At 37.5% G+C, this 14902-nt stretch overlaps 1 long non-coding RNA gene and 1 pseudogene across 2 annotated transcripts; one reads left to right on the top strand and one right to left on the bottom strand.

The window, feature by feature from the left end:
* The first annotated feature begins 378 nt into the window (after positions 1 to 378).
* LOC144971222 (14-3-3 protein zeta pseudogene) lies at positions 379 to 3195 on the top strand (annotated as a pseudogene). Its single transcript, XR_013645087.1, has one exon. The product of XR_013645087.1 is annotated as a 14-3-3 protein zeta pseudogene (transcript).
* Positions 3196 to 4055: 860 nt separating this feature from the next.
* On the bottom strand, positions 4056 to 9063 carry LOC144971223 (uncharacterized). Its single transcript, XR_013645088.1, has 2 exons — positions 8322 to 9063; positions 4056 to 6190 (listed from the first exon to the last, which is right to left on the bottom strand). It is a non-coding gene; the product is annotated as an uncharacterized LOC144971223 (long non-coding RNA).
* Positions 9064 to 14902: the final 5839 nt, after the last annotated feature.

Genomic DNA, 14902 nt, shown 5'->3' with positions numbered 1-14902 from the left:
AGCGCACATTATCTATACGTACACTTCGATTTTATACCATAATATTGAGTAAAATATATAACAATGTGAAATTGAATGTAAGCTTCAATTTAATGTACGAAAACAGATAAAATGGACGTTTCGGATTTTCCCTTTGTCAACAAAACAGGATGAATGAAACACTACAGATGAATAAGATAATGTGGTAGTGGCGTTGTTATCTATTTCTTCGAGCTTCGAGCAGCAACATTTACATTACCTGAGTAAAATATATTATGGCAATGAAATGTCAAACTGGTTATCCATCTCCACCGCTTCCTCATATTGATTTAGTATCGATATGAATTATAATACATGCATATCCTGAGATTTATTGTATTCGTCTCTCGGAACCCGTCATTTCCTATTTTTTCTTCCGCCATTATTCACCTGCGAAGAGATACTGATCATCTGAACTTCTTATTACAATATTTTTCAGTTGTAAATACTGTAGTTTTGATAAAATAATCAAAATGTCAGCCTTGGATTCTGCTGCGGGTAAGATGATTGAAGACATGAGTGACGTAGAAAGCCTTATATCGTTTGCTAAGATAGCGGAAACGGCAGAAAGGTACGATGATATGGCCAAGGCCATGAACCGGGTGACAAAACTCAAAGGAACTCTCGATGAAACCAGCAGGAATCTCCTGTCAGTTGCTTATAAAAATGTTGTAGGCGCACGTCGTTCTTCCTGGCGGGTAATATGCGCTATATTATCGAAAGACGAAACGAAACGTAGGATGGAAATCGCTCAAAATTTTAAAGCCAACATTGAAAAAGAGTTGGATGAAACCTGCAATGAGGTACTGGGGCTCTTGGAAGATCACCTTGTGAAGCCAAAGGAAAATTCCATTGAAGAAATTGTTTTTTATCTTAAAATGAGAGGTGATTATTACAGATACATTGCTGAATATAAACCCAAACAAGACGACGGTACCGATGGCGCTGAACGTGAAAAGGCAATCGAAAACGCCGAGAAAGCTTACTCGTCTGCTCTCACGCACGCTGATGAGGGGATGAAAACAACCCATCCAAACCGTCTTGGACTTGCATTGAATTTCTCAGTATTTTACTATGAGATTCTCGATTCTAAAGATAAGGCGTGTAAGTTAGCAAAGGATGCATTTGATAAGGCTATTTCAGATCTGGACTGTTTGCCTCAGGAAGAATGCAAAGACAGTACTTTGATTATGCAACTTCTTAGAGACAATCTTACACTTTGGACATCAGATTGCAACAATGATAATGAAGACGATTAAATAATAGATCTGGTTTATAGCTTTTTTACACTTGTGTACTCGTCCTGTGTCATGACTGTATCCAAACTTTTTGTGCCCAGGGATAATTCCTCCAAGTTTATATAGCTCAGGAAGACCAATGACTTGTAATTATTCTTCGACTTTTCTTTGACCGTTCATATGGATTTGGAATCACTATCCGCTGTTACAATTAGTAATTATGTTGTTTAAATTCAACCAAGGGTATGGAAGTGGATTGTATATATATGCAGCAATGATGATTGTGAAGATAGATACTTTCCTTACACTACACCATGACGCCATTTCACGCTGGTCTCGACTGATGTGAAATTATTACAAGTTTTTTTTTTACTTGTATTACTATCCTCGTGAAAGAAAGGTTTTCTTGCTGGAGTCAATTTTACTTAGTCCATTCAATATAAATTTAGAGAAAAATCTCAAGACTTTTTCTTCTATTCTTAATGGGATTTATTTATGGAAAAAAATTATTTCAAATCAGCAGAGTGAATCCACGAGGAGCAAATTTAAGCTTATAAAATCAGGTGATGAGACCTACCTTCTGACTTTACAATTGGGTTGCACCTACACCTTCAAATGGTCTATAGACTTAGCTTAGATAGGTACTTTGATTTTTTTTAATGTTCAAGCCCAGTACACTTTAATTTGACACTTTATGGTGGACGAGGATTGAAATAACATTTGACTTGGTACCTTGATTTTTACGTTGAAAATTTTAGAAAATTTTACAAAGCAAATCTGAGAAATGCAATCATTAGAATAGCTTGTTTTTGTGTCCTTTTAAGTGATAGCAAAAGTAGTCACACAGGTTCACAATCAAATAGTGCTATTGTAACCAAAACAAAGGTTTAAAGTTTTAGAAGTCTGATTTTTCATTGCAGTGAGCCTATCAGGGTTTAATCATAGCTTTCTTCTTTTCATTTTTTTTTTAAAGATCCCCAGGTAGTGAGCAGATAACTGTCCAATGGACACATCATTTGTTCACAGAAAGGCTGTTGAGAATTGCTTCAAAAATTGCGATGCGGACTAATCAAAACAAAACTTCAACATTTCAAAAGGTTTAATTAGGCCAATTTTGATTGGTGTTATATATGACAGTTGGATAGGCATCCCACAAGTTACTGAATCATGGCATTGTCATTCTTTTTGACATTTTGCTACTCCTGTCTTTGTCTAACTTGGGGGGGCACTGTTTAACTTGCTGGACAATTATGTGCTAAATATCTATTGCAGCAAGTTATATTTCATTTTTTTATAAAAATGCAATTTTCATGTATAAGATTTTCTGCTTAGCCTGTCCCTAAAAGCAACATGTGAGCTGTATCTTGTTGATCACGTATAATGTAACCCTTATCAGCATCAGTTTTCTCATTTTCCAGAATCGGTTGAGTTTTCATTCAAGTGATGAATTGGGATCTTTTGAAGAAACAATTTTGATTGAGGGAATCTTTCATTTTTGAGGAATTTTTTGTATACGAAAAATTCCTGGTCATAGGTTATTACAATTATACAGTACTTGAAATATTCGTAAACCCTTGAATTTCCATTCATTAGACCAGTTTTTAATTTTTGTTAATCAATGTAGTGGAGATGAGTACCGTTTTATTAAGGAATGATTTGCTTCATGCATATATCTGAATTGAATGGAAGCACCACGCTGTGTCATGGTGTTTTGATCTATGCAATAGGAGGGTGTTTGTAAATGTTGGTCTTTTGAGCAAGTAGGATAGTTATCTACTTGAAAGACTCTATGAGAGGTTCACCATTTTGTCACAATCATAAAATGGAACAAGTCGCTTATAAAATACCTATTATTTCATATAATATAGTTGTCATTCATAGTCAAAGAACTTGATGCGAATGTATAATCACTCATTTTTTTGTTTTAAAAAGAAGAAAATTCACACCCCAACCTAAACATTTGGATCACATGTTTTACAAAAGTCAAAGAACAAGTTGTGATCATTTATAACCGTTTAATGATATATCCGTATTGTGAAATGTCTCTGAAGATGGACTATTGGAAATCTTACCCTTGCACAATGTCACCTTTTAATTTTTTTTGGCCTAAGTCATATTGTGTAAATTACAATTTGTTGACTTATCTAATATTGTTGAACCTCTTTAATTGATCTTTCTATTACTTACATGTATTTCCTGGCCTGTTTTGTTTTACAAGCTCATGATCTGTATTGTCCCCATTTCATTGCTTTATTGTGTTTCATTTATGATCATCTTAATCCATAGTCTCTTACTCATATAAAAAAGAATATCACTAAACATGCCATGTAGTTAACTTATTGCCCACTTTCTCTATACATTCATTGTTCATGTTTTATTGAGATGATGTAGTTTACTTTTTCCTTTTCTTTTTTTAACATGTTCATTATTATGGTTTTTTTTTTTGTTTTTTTTTTTTATTTCACCTTGCTGGGTCTGTCAGATTACTATACTTCTTTTAGGTTTAACAGATTGCTGTGCAGTTCTCGTTTTCCTGAGCAGTATTTTGCATGATTTGATGAACTGATTAGGAATATTGTGATATCATGCTAACTTCTGTCACATCAAGTTATTAAAAGTTTGAACAATTAACTTCTATAGCTTTTACATTCCTTACACAACCTAGCATATTTTTCTGTCACGACATAATATTGATATATAATAAAGAAAACTTGACTGATAACATCAACGCTCTTACTCTTTTAGCTTAGAAATTGATTATAAAAGCAATCAATGTTACAGTGCAACACATATTTCTTGGAACAATTTATTATCACAGTCTTATTTTCTGGAAAATTTAGTCAAAGGTGTGCTTTTTTTTTTCTTCTAAATCTATCCTATATTTTAAGGCAAAGCAGTCTGAGCTTGACAGATCTATGGGAGGGAGGCTTAGCAAATGAGAGTATGTGTCGCACTGTTTATCAATATGAGTAAATTATGCTGATCTCTACATTTTGTTACAATGAGATTCTTTTGTGTGGTTATTAAGAATGAGCAGAATGCTTTAACAAAAAAAATAATTTTAGTTTGTTTTTCTTCACGTTTTTTGTTGCTGGTCAATTCGTCACCTGAATTAATGTTGAGATATAACCACATTTTGAATAACAAGAAAGGTTGTTATGAATTAAAAGTACTGTTTACATTTTGTTATTCGCAGAGGCATAGATATGATATGACTTAAAACAGGGTAAAAATTCCTGTCGGGGAATTTAATAAGGTTCTTAATTGTCAAAATTTTCTGGGCTTTGGAGAACTTTATTGTTATTCCTCTTGTGTAAAGCATGATATGTGGTCTTTGCCCTGTTTGCTTGTTGTATGAGTTGTTAAAATGTTATATGGTGAGAATGAACGACGATTGGGGATGAGTTTGTTCTTCCTTGTGTTCTCTTTATTCCTTCTCAATCAAAATAGTCTCATTGTTGTTCATACTATTCTATCAGCAAAATGGGTTGTTTATTGGGATTATTAAAATTTATTTACTCGTCTAATTCAAACAGCTATGCATGTGCTATTGTTCTTTTTAAAATCATTATTCCGAAATGACTTGATATCTAAATAAAATTTTCCCAATACTTATTTTTTTTTTTTGCGGGGATTAATTAAAGAACTAGATTCTTTACAGAAGTATATTTCATAAAACGGTTTCAACATTGCCCATGCCAGCCATTACAGGACATAATATCAAATTGGTTATCTTTTATGGATGATATTGACAGTGTACTGATTTTTCCCTCACAGTGAATATTGTTCTTCTCTCCTGTCACCATCTATTCTTACTCAACAATGCACTGGACTTGTGAGCATTATTCAGGTTTTCTCAGAATGGCAAATAAAGTCCGGAAAAATTACCAGCATTGCGTTTTAAGTAATGTAATGTCTTTGTATTCAAAGGTTTCAGAAGTATGTTGGCGCGTAACAATTTTGAATAAACACAATACTCTGTCATCATGCTTTAAGGAAAAAAAATTAAATCATCAACAGCTGTTTTTTCATCTTACGTTTTGTTTTTTTTTTTGGTCATATTTTCTTTCTCCCCCTTTCTTTTTCAAAATATTACTTTGCAGTATTTTCTTTTGACTGCAGAACTGTCTTTTGTTTGAGCAGGCCATAGTTCAAGGAACTTGACGCTAGGGCAATGTGATAATTTTTATGTCCCTAATGCTTGAAAACTAAGTTGCTGGATAATTACACAACGGAGTAGGGGTTGGTTAAGAAGTGAAATATGTAACATTCATTAAAGTTTAATGTTTTTATTTTAGTTTGATACTACTCTGTCATCTAAAAATGCAAAAAAAAGAAGCTAGTTTGTTGTGGCAATATCGACACTGTTCTCATTTGTACTAATACTTCTACTACTACAAACATTTAATACATGATGAAATTGGATGGCCCCATACATCAGAGAATGTTTCCATGACAAAGGGGGGGATTGAAATTGATATGCATAATATAATTTTAGCGAGTGGGAATATCCAGCAACTTATGTCACATTTTGTTTCATGTTGAGTCCTGTTTAAGAATACACAATTCTGCAAGAGTTATGAAAAAGTATTCCTCATTTGTTAGTCTTTCTCACTTGAGTTGACTATATTCTTTGAAGCACCTTAGCTATCGAAGAATCGAAGCCAGCTTTGTCTTGACTCTTTGCTCTGAACGTTTGGTCTGCATATTCTTTTTGAAATTCAATTATTATTTTTTAATTAACATATTGGTATAAATAATATAATATATTTTTTTGTTACCATTTATTACCCCATTTTATAGTTTTTAAAATGATTATCATTAAATTAATGAATACAATGTCATTTTGAAAAAAAAAAAATGGATGTTTCATTTACCTTTTATTTTTCCTAATCATCTTGGTGGGGTTTTCTTACTGCCCACTTTTGCTATACCTTCTCAGGGATGCCACTTTTCCGGTTTTAGCCGGAAATCCGGTTTTTTTACCACCAGCCGGTTTTAATACGGAACCTCCGGTTTTTGTCCGTCGTCACTATTCAAAAAAAAAAAAAATTTTTGTAAAGAAGAAGAAAAAAAATCGCGATCGAGATTTGACCTATTTGAGCCGGAACTTTTTCGCCGGTTGAATAATTTGGGCTGTCACCGCCTGTCGAATATTTTGGCACCTAAGTGGTAGTTTATCTACGCCCATCCCCATCACAATTCCTCCTTTTAAAAAAAAAAATTGATAAATAAACAGTGATTTTGAGAATTTCTGAGAAATTTTCCGCTGAATTTGCCGTGTCGAACATTTCCCTCAAAACCACAAAATCACCATTATGTCTTTTGTCATTTTTGACACCTGTGCAATAGTCTCGTGAAATTTAGTGACGGTCCCGTTTTTATGACGTCGGGCCAGACTGAATGGCACCAGATGTCACAATTGACACAGACGGTGGTGTTCTTTGATTAGCAAGTTGATGGTTGAAGGGGAAGGGGAGGGACAACTCTCTCTCTCTCTCTCTCTCTCTCTCTCTCTCTCTCTCTCTCTCTCTCTCTCTCTCTCTCTCTCTCTCTCTCTCTCTCTCTCTTCCTCTTTCCCTTTGCCTTTCTTTCCATTTCTCTTTTCTTCTTTTTTTTGTTTTGGATATAGAATTCCTAAGATCAATTCATAAATTATTCTGGTAGAGAAGTCTCTCTCCTCTCTCTCTCTCTCTCTCTCTCTCTCTCTCTCTCTCTCTCTCTTTCTCTCTCTCTTTCCCTTTGCCTTTCTTTCCATTTCTCTTTTCTTCTTTTTTTTTGATATAGAATTCCTAAGATCAATTCATAAATTATTCTGGTAGAGAAGTCTCTATCCTCTCTCTCTCTCTCTCTCTCTCTCTCTCTCTCTCTCTCTCTCTCTCTCTCTCTCTCTCTCTCTCTCTCCTCTCCTCACCTCTCTCTCTCTCTCTCTCTCTCTCTCTCTCTCTCTCTCTCTCTCTCTCTCTCGCAACCATCCATTAAATCTTTACAAAAACTAAATTTATGTTTAATGATAAGAATGGATTTATACTAGTAATAGTAATATATTACATAATACCAATACAAAACGATGTTCCTGTTTTTTTTACACTTTGCTTGCGTTTGACCGATGGACGGAGCCATTTTCCTCCTTTTTGACAAATTGCTATTATTATCACTGAAAAAAACACTCACCAAAACCACTACATCATCTCTACCACCACTACTATTACAACCACACCACATCATTATCCCTACCAACACTACTACTACAAATAACACCACATCATCCCTACCACCAGTACTACTACAACTACCACCACATCGTCATTCCTACCACAACTATTACAACCACCACCACACAATTATCTCTAAAAGACCACCACTACTACAACCACCACCACATCATCATTCCTACCACCACTACTACTATAACCACCATCACATCATCATCTCTAAGACCACTACTACTGCTACGACTACTACTACAATCACCACCACATCATCATCCCTACCACCACTACCACATCATCCCTACCACCACTCCTACTACAACCACCACCACACAATCATCCCTACCACCACTACCACTACAACTACAACCACATCATCAACCCTACTCCTACTACAACCACCACCACGCCATCATCCCTAGCATTTAATTACACTTTCAACTTTTGAAATTCTCCGAGTCGTGTCAGAAATTGCTGCGAGACAAATTTTGGATCGCATCTCAGTGAATTTGAGTGAAGTTTAAATTTATAGGTTATGGTTGCATGGGTGGGTCATGATCTTCACAATGAAAAATTTTCTCCTTTTATGTGAATGTGACCAGTCATTCTCACCCCTGATAGCTATTGATATTAATTTGTCTATATTTTGTTTTCAGCACCTTATTTTATCAATTTGAAAACTGTTAACTCTCCTTTCTTTTGTGTGTTATTTGCTCTCAATTGCAATAATAAGTACTGAAACAATATTCCAAATTTGATATTTTTCAAATCCCTACAAAGCCCTTGATGTTGATTTGTATCTCGTCCGCGCAAGTTTTCAGGCTTTTTAAAATTTGCCTGGTGGCATCCCTACCTTCTCTTCTCCTTTATAATAATCATAGCTGTTTCTTAGTATATAATTCTGGGTGGGGTTCCTGACCTCCCATAGCGGGCAGGGAGGTACATACTGTGTCTTCTATCCCCCTATGTCTGTTTTCCAACATGCTTTCTGTCTTTGTCTTGGAATGAGATTACTTGGTTTTGTCCTGGCCCTGGCTCGATACCCTAGCTGGGAGGGAAACAGTCAAATGTATAGAGTTTTGGGAGATGATATTTTTTTCCTTGTAAATCATCTCCCTGTTATGCACTGTATTGTTTTGTTTAAATATATATGATTTTTAAATATTTGAGTGTATCCCTCTTCTTAGTTGGGACCTGGGCTTGTGTGTGGATGAGACTTTTAGGTGATCTCAAACTAAGTACTTTGATAGTGTGCTCTTGGAATCTACATCTGTTTCCTATTTGAACAAATTCCCCTTTGTCTTACCTTTTCTTGGGTGCTTTAATTGTAATTCTAGAACTTTTGACTATCCCATTTTCTTCCTTTTTACTGGCGCTGATATGACCTTAATGTGTTGCAAGCGCCGTAAAACCCTTAAAAACAAACAAAACAAATTAGTATATAATTTATATCCTTTCCATGTTGCTCTCTGTCTTTGTTCTGGATTGAGATTGCTCAGTTTTTTTCCTGGATGGGGTTCTTTGGTGGATCCCCCAGTGTTGGCAGGAGGCCACTTGCCGTCTTCTGGGTGTGGTCCCTGACCTCCCATAGTGGGCAGGGGGGTACATACTGTATCTTCTATCCCCTTATATCTGTTTTCCAACATGCTTTCTGTCAGTCTTGGAATGAGATTACTTGGTTTTGTCCTGGCCCTGTTCGAAGTCCTGGCTGGGAGGGAAACAGTCAAATGTTTTGGGAGATGATATTTTTTCCTTGTAAATCATCTCTCTGTTTTGTATTATTATATTTGTTATTCTTAATGTATAATGTAAGCATTTGAGTGTATTCCTCTTTGTTGAATTTGTGCTTGTGTCCGGATGAGACTTATAGGTGATCTCAAACGGTAAGCTCTCGGAATCTACATCTGATCCTATTTGTTCCTAGTTCCCCTTTGTCTTACTTTTTCTTGTGTGCTTTAATTGTAATTCCAGAACTTTTTACTATCCCATTTTCTTCCTTTTTACTCGCGCTGATATAACCTAAATGTGTTGCAAGCGCCGTAAAACCCTTAAAAACAAAAAACAAACGTGCCGTCTTTTTTCCCCTTACATCTGTTTTCCAAGATGCTTTCTGTCTTTGTCTTGGAATGGGATTGCTGGGTTTTGCCCTGGCTCTTCGCTGAAAGGAAAACAGTCAAAATTTAGTATTATGTAGTTTTGGGAGATTAAATTTTTTTTCCTTGTAAATCTTCTCTCTGTTGTGTATTGTTGATTATGTTTATGTGTTTGCTATATTCAGAATATTATTCTGTAATGCTCGTGTCTGGATGAGACCTAAGGTAGTCTCAACTTAGCGTGGGGTTCCTGACCTCCCATAGTGGGCAGGCAGGGAAGTAGGTACATACTGTCATTACTGTGTCTTCTATCCCCTATATCTGTTTTCCAACTTGCTTTCTGTCTTTGTTTCGAATGAGATTACTTGGGTTTTGTCCTACCCCTGGCTGGGAGGGAAACAGTCAAATGTGTAGTTAGTTTTGGGAGATGATATTTTATTCCTTGTAAGTTGTCTCTCTGTTATGCACCGTATTAGGTTTTGTTACATAATATTATATATGATTTGTAAACATTTGAGTGTATTCCTCTTAGTGGGGACCTGTGCTTTTGGCTAGATGAGACTTTGATAGTGTGCTCTTTGATCTTGGAATCTACATCTGTTTCCTATTTGAACCAATTCCCCTTTTGTCTTCATTTTTCTTGGATGCTTTAATTTGTAATTCTAGAACTTTTTACTGTCCCATTTTCTTCCTTTTTACTGGCGCTGATATGACCTTAATGTGTTGCAAGCGCCGTAAAAAACACTTTAAAACAAAACAAACGAGCATTGATATTATTATTAAACTCTTGGAACTAACATCTGTTCCTTATTTTATCCAATTCCCCTTTGTCCTTTGTTTTGGGGTTCTTTAATTGTAATTCGTGACTGACTGTCCCCTTTTTTTTTCTTTTTATTTTATCTGGCGCTATGACCTATAATGTGTTGCAAGCGCTGTATAACCCTAAAATCAAAACAAACCTCCGTTGGTGGTTAGGGAGGTCACTGTTGCCATTGCTGTAACTTGTATCCCCCTATATATGTGCTTTTCAAGGTTGCTTTTTAGTCTTTGTCTTTGAATTTGAATGAGATTCTGAGCGGACTATTTTGTCCTTCCCAGAGTGGGCAGGGAGGTCACTAGTTGTCTTCTATCGCCTTGTATCTTTTCAATTTCCAACTTGCTTTCTGTCTACGTCTTAGAGAGTGAGATTTTTCGGTTTTGTCCTGGCCTTGGCTTGTGGGGGTGGGGGGGGGGGGTTGAGTCGGATGTAGTATAATTATAATTTTCGGAGACTCTTTTTTTCCTTGTAAATCATCTCACTCTCTGTAAAAGAGGGTTTGCCGTACCTACTGTAATGTACTGTTATACATATATTTGTTGGGGTTTTTTTTTTGATGATTTATATAAGCATTTGAGTGTATTCCTCTTACTTCACTGGATGGGGTTCCTTATTTATTTTTATTTTTAACATGATTTGTAACCATTTGAGTGTATTCCTCTTAGTTGGATCTTGTGCTTGTGTCTGGGTAAAACTTTTAGGTGATCGCAAACTAAGTACTTTGATATGTCGTAGTGTGCTCTTGGAATCTACATCTGTTTCCTATTTGAACCAATTGCCCTTTGTCTTGCCTTTTCTTGTGTTCTTTAATTGTAATTCTAGAACTTTTTACTATCCCATTTTCTTCCTTTTTACTGGCGCTGATATGACCTTAATGTGTTGCAAGCGCCGTAAAAACATTAAGAATCAAGAACAAAACCTCTTACTTCAGTGGGATTCTGTGTTTGTGTGTGGATGAGATTTAGGTGTTCTCAGACCAAGTTCATGGCTTATGTGATCATGGAATCTACATCTGTTTGCTATTTTAGCCATTTTCCTTCGTCTTACTTTGTATCTTGTTCTTTCAGTTGTAAATCTAAAATTTTGTTAACTGTCTCATTTTCTTCCTTTTTACTGATGCAGAAATGACCTAAATGAATGTGTCGCAAGCGTCATAAAACTTCTAAAGACAAAAAACAAAACTGGAATCCATTAATAGAATTAATTTTAAGATTTAAAAAAAATCGTCAATGTTCCAGTGCCCTCTTTGGTAGTTGCTGTGCATCACCACAAAGGAAATTTTGCAGCAAAAATACCATTGACATGTGTCCCAAGAAATTATTCAGACAGGTGAATAGATATTCCGGACAATTGTGCCCAGTCCCAACAACAGTGGACAGTCTACTGTCAAACCGCTTTGTGGGCTTGCTGCACATGCAAACGATGGCAACAGTCAAGGTACAAACGCCTTTTTCCATCACTGAAATACCCTTCTTTGACCATGAAATGGGAATTGAGGCTGATCACATAACATTGATTAAGACCGTCGCCAAACTGTTCCATCAAAGTCAAAGGAAAATATTTAATGTTGGGCCAGACATTGAGGGTGAAGTTAAATAACTTACTTCTTACTTTACTTTTGCCCGTCACTCCTAGTGGAGCATAGGCCGTCGACAACAGTCCTCCATCTTCCTCTGTCCTGGGCCATCTTCTCCAACTCTCTCCAGGTGTGTCCCATCCTCTTCATGTCCGCCGCCAGGTGTTTCTAGGCCGCCCTCTCTTCCGTTTTCCCTGGGGGTTCCATCTCAGCGCCTGCCTAGCGGTGTTATTGGTTGGCTTCTTCAGGGTGTGCCCAATCCATCTCCATCGGCGGCGTCTGATTTCGTCTTCTGCTGGCATTTGAGATGTTCTCTGCCACAGGTCTGCGTTGTTGATCCTGTCTGGCCAGTGAATCTTGAGGATCCTTCTGAGGCAGCTATTGATGAAGGTCTGTACTTTTCCAGTGTTAGTCTTCGTGGTCCTCCAGGTCTCCGCTCCATACAAAAGGACTGACTAGACATTTGAATTGAAGAGTCTTATTTTGGTTCGGGTTGACACCACCTTGGAGCTCCAGATGTTTTTAAGCTGCAAGTATGCTACCCTCGCCTTGCCAATTCTTGCCTTTACGTCTGCATCTGTGCCACCCTGTTTATCTAATATGCTGCCTAAATACGTGAAGTGGTCAACCTCATCCAGTTCGCTCTCGTGCAGTTTGATTGGTTCTTTACTATTTGTGTTTATTTTGAGGACCTTTGTTTTACCCTCATGGGCCCTGAGTCCGACTTGTGATGACTTTGCTGTTATCTCTGTTGTCTTGTCCTGCATTTGTTGGTGATTGTGGGACAGCGAGGCCAAGTCATCTGCAAAGTCCAAATCGTCGAGCTGGTCGAACAATGTCCACTGAATCCCATTTCTCCTACCTGCCACTGCTGACCTCATTGTCCAGTCAATCGCCGAAAGGGTGACAGAAGACATCCCTGTCTGACTCCAGTCTTCACCTTGAAGCTTTCTGTCAGTTGTCCTCCATGGATTACTCGACAGGTCACTCCCTCGTAGGAACTTTGGGTCAGGCTGACTATTTTTGTTGGAACCCCATAGTGGCGGAGTATTTTCCATAAGGTTTCCAGGTCCACGCTGTCAAACGCTTTTTCATAATCAACGAAGTTGATGTACAACGGGGAATTCGACTCCAAGTATTGCTCAACTATGATGCGTAGGGTTGCAATTTGGTCGACACGTGATCTATTCCTGCGGAAGCCCGCCTGTTGGTCGCGAAGGAGGGGGTCAACAGCACTTTTAATTCTCTCCAAGATTATTCTATTAAAGACTTTTCCTGGCACTGACAGAAGCGTTATTCCTCGGTAGTTGTTGCAGTTGCTGAGGTCGCCTTTCTTAGGAAGTTTGACGAGGTACCCTTCCTTCCACTCTGTTGGTACTTCTTCCTCCTCCAGATCTTCTTGAAGAGAGGATAAAGGTCGTTTTTAAGTCCCGTCTTTAAAGCTTCTGCGGGAATGTTGTCTGGCCCAGCTGCCTTGCCATTCTTCAATAGTTTGATGGCGTTCCTGATCTCCTCTTTAGTCGGGTGTCTACAGTTGATGTCAAGGTCTGTATCAACTGGGTTGATATTTGGGGCGTTCGACGGAGTTGGTCTGTTCAGAAGCTCTTCAAAGTGAAGAGCCCATCTATTTAGTTGCTGTTCCTTTCCCAGGATGGCTGGATGGGGTTCCTGACCTCCCAAAGTGGGCAGGGAGGTACATACTATGTCTTCTATCCCCCTATATCTGTTTTCCAACTTGCTTTCTGTCTTGTCTTAGAATGAGATTACTTGGGTTTTGTCCTGAGACTGAGAGGGAAACATTCAGGTGTATGGTTAGTTTTGGGAGATAATATTAATATATTTTCCTTGTAAATCATCTCTCTGTCATGCACTGTATTATGTTTTATATAAATACTATATATGATTTGTAAACATTTGAGTGTATTCCTCTTAGTTGGAACCTGTGCTTGTGTCTGGATGAGACTTTTAGGTGATCTCAAACTAAGTATTTTGTAGCAATGACTATCCCGCACAAATCTTTAGGCCTCTTTTTCGCTTACGAAGTGCCCGAATTCGCGTCAAAATATGGGACGAAGCCGTTTCGTATAGAAGAGTAAAGGAAGGTGCCCCATATGTAAACAATAACATTTACGTCAAACGTGACCCAGATTTTTTTTATAAATGACCCAACTATGCTGCAGTTGACCTTTAGTAATGTCATGCGCATCCAACCAACTTTTTGTTTACATGTTGCTAAGGCAGCAAACTGAAGCTGGTCGTGAATAAAAATTTCCCGCTGTTTACTCCGAGCCTGAGAAGCTAGGGAGGCCACGATCATATTAATTTATAGCCCCCAAAAGCTCCTTTTATTTGTAGGAAAACCATAATCATGGTTCCCCCTCTTCCCGTAAACAAAACCATATCTATGTTCAGGGAAACTAAGATTGTTTTCTTGTTTTTGGTTAAGGTGGACCGTACTTTTTTTTTTTTTTTTTACAGCGTATCAAATGATCAAAGTCAAAGCATACGGTCAATGCAATGAAGAGAGTAAATTCGAATCATCTCCTATCTCTTCGCTCAGATGACCATTTTGAACAGAAGACTACTACTACGTACTTCTACATAACGCACTACCACTACTGGGATTATAACCACTGATACCACAAAACTAGACTGAATAACGGACCGTATGGCTCACGGTACGGTTTTCGTCTTGTCACAAAAGTCGAGCAATGCCAATGCTAAGTGTGATCAGTAATAGGATGGATGACTAATCGTGAAAAATTGTGGGCCCCGCGTTTTTCCCTGGCTAAGGCACTTTACCCGCTTACCCCACTCGATTGAATGAGTATCTGGCTACAGAAATGACGGGTAGTGACAGGGTTTTGTTTCACAAGGTCGCTTAACAGGCTGTATGACAAAAAATATGGTTCCATACGCTTGTTGAAGTGGGGGGGGGGGGGGGGGGG

This window comes from Berghia stephanieae, chromosome 4, assembly GCF_034508935.2.
Source record: "Berghia stephanieae isolate SIO BIC M18660-M18661 chromosome 4, UCSD_Bste_1.3, whole genome shotgun sequence".
In the NCBI taxonomy this organism is placed as follows: Eukaryota; Metazoa; Mollusca; class Gastropoda; order Nudibranchia; family Aeolidiidae; genus Berghia; species Berghia stephanieae.
Note: the sequence above shows the minus strand (reverse complement) of the source record. Positions and strands in the feature narration are given on the sequence as shown.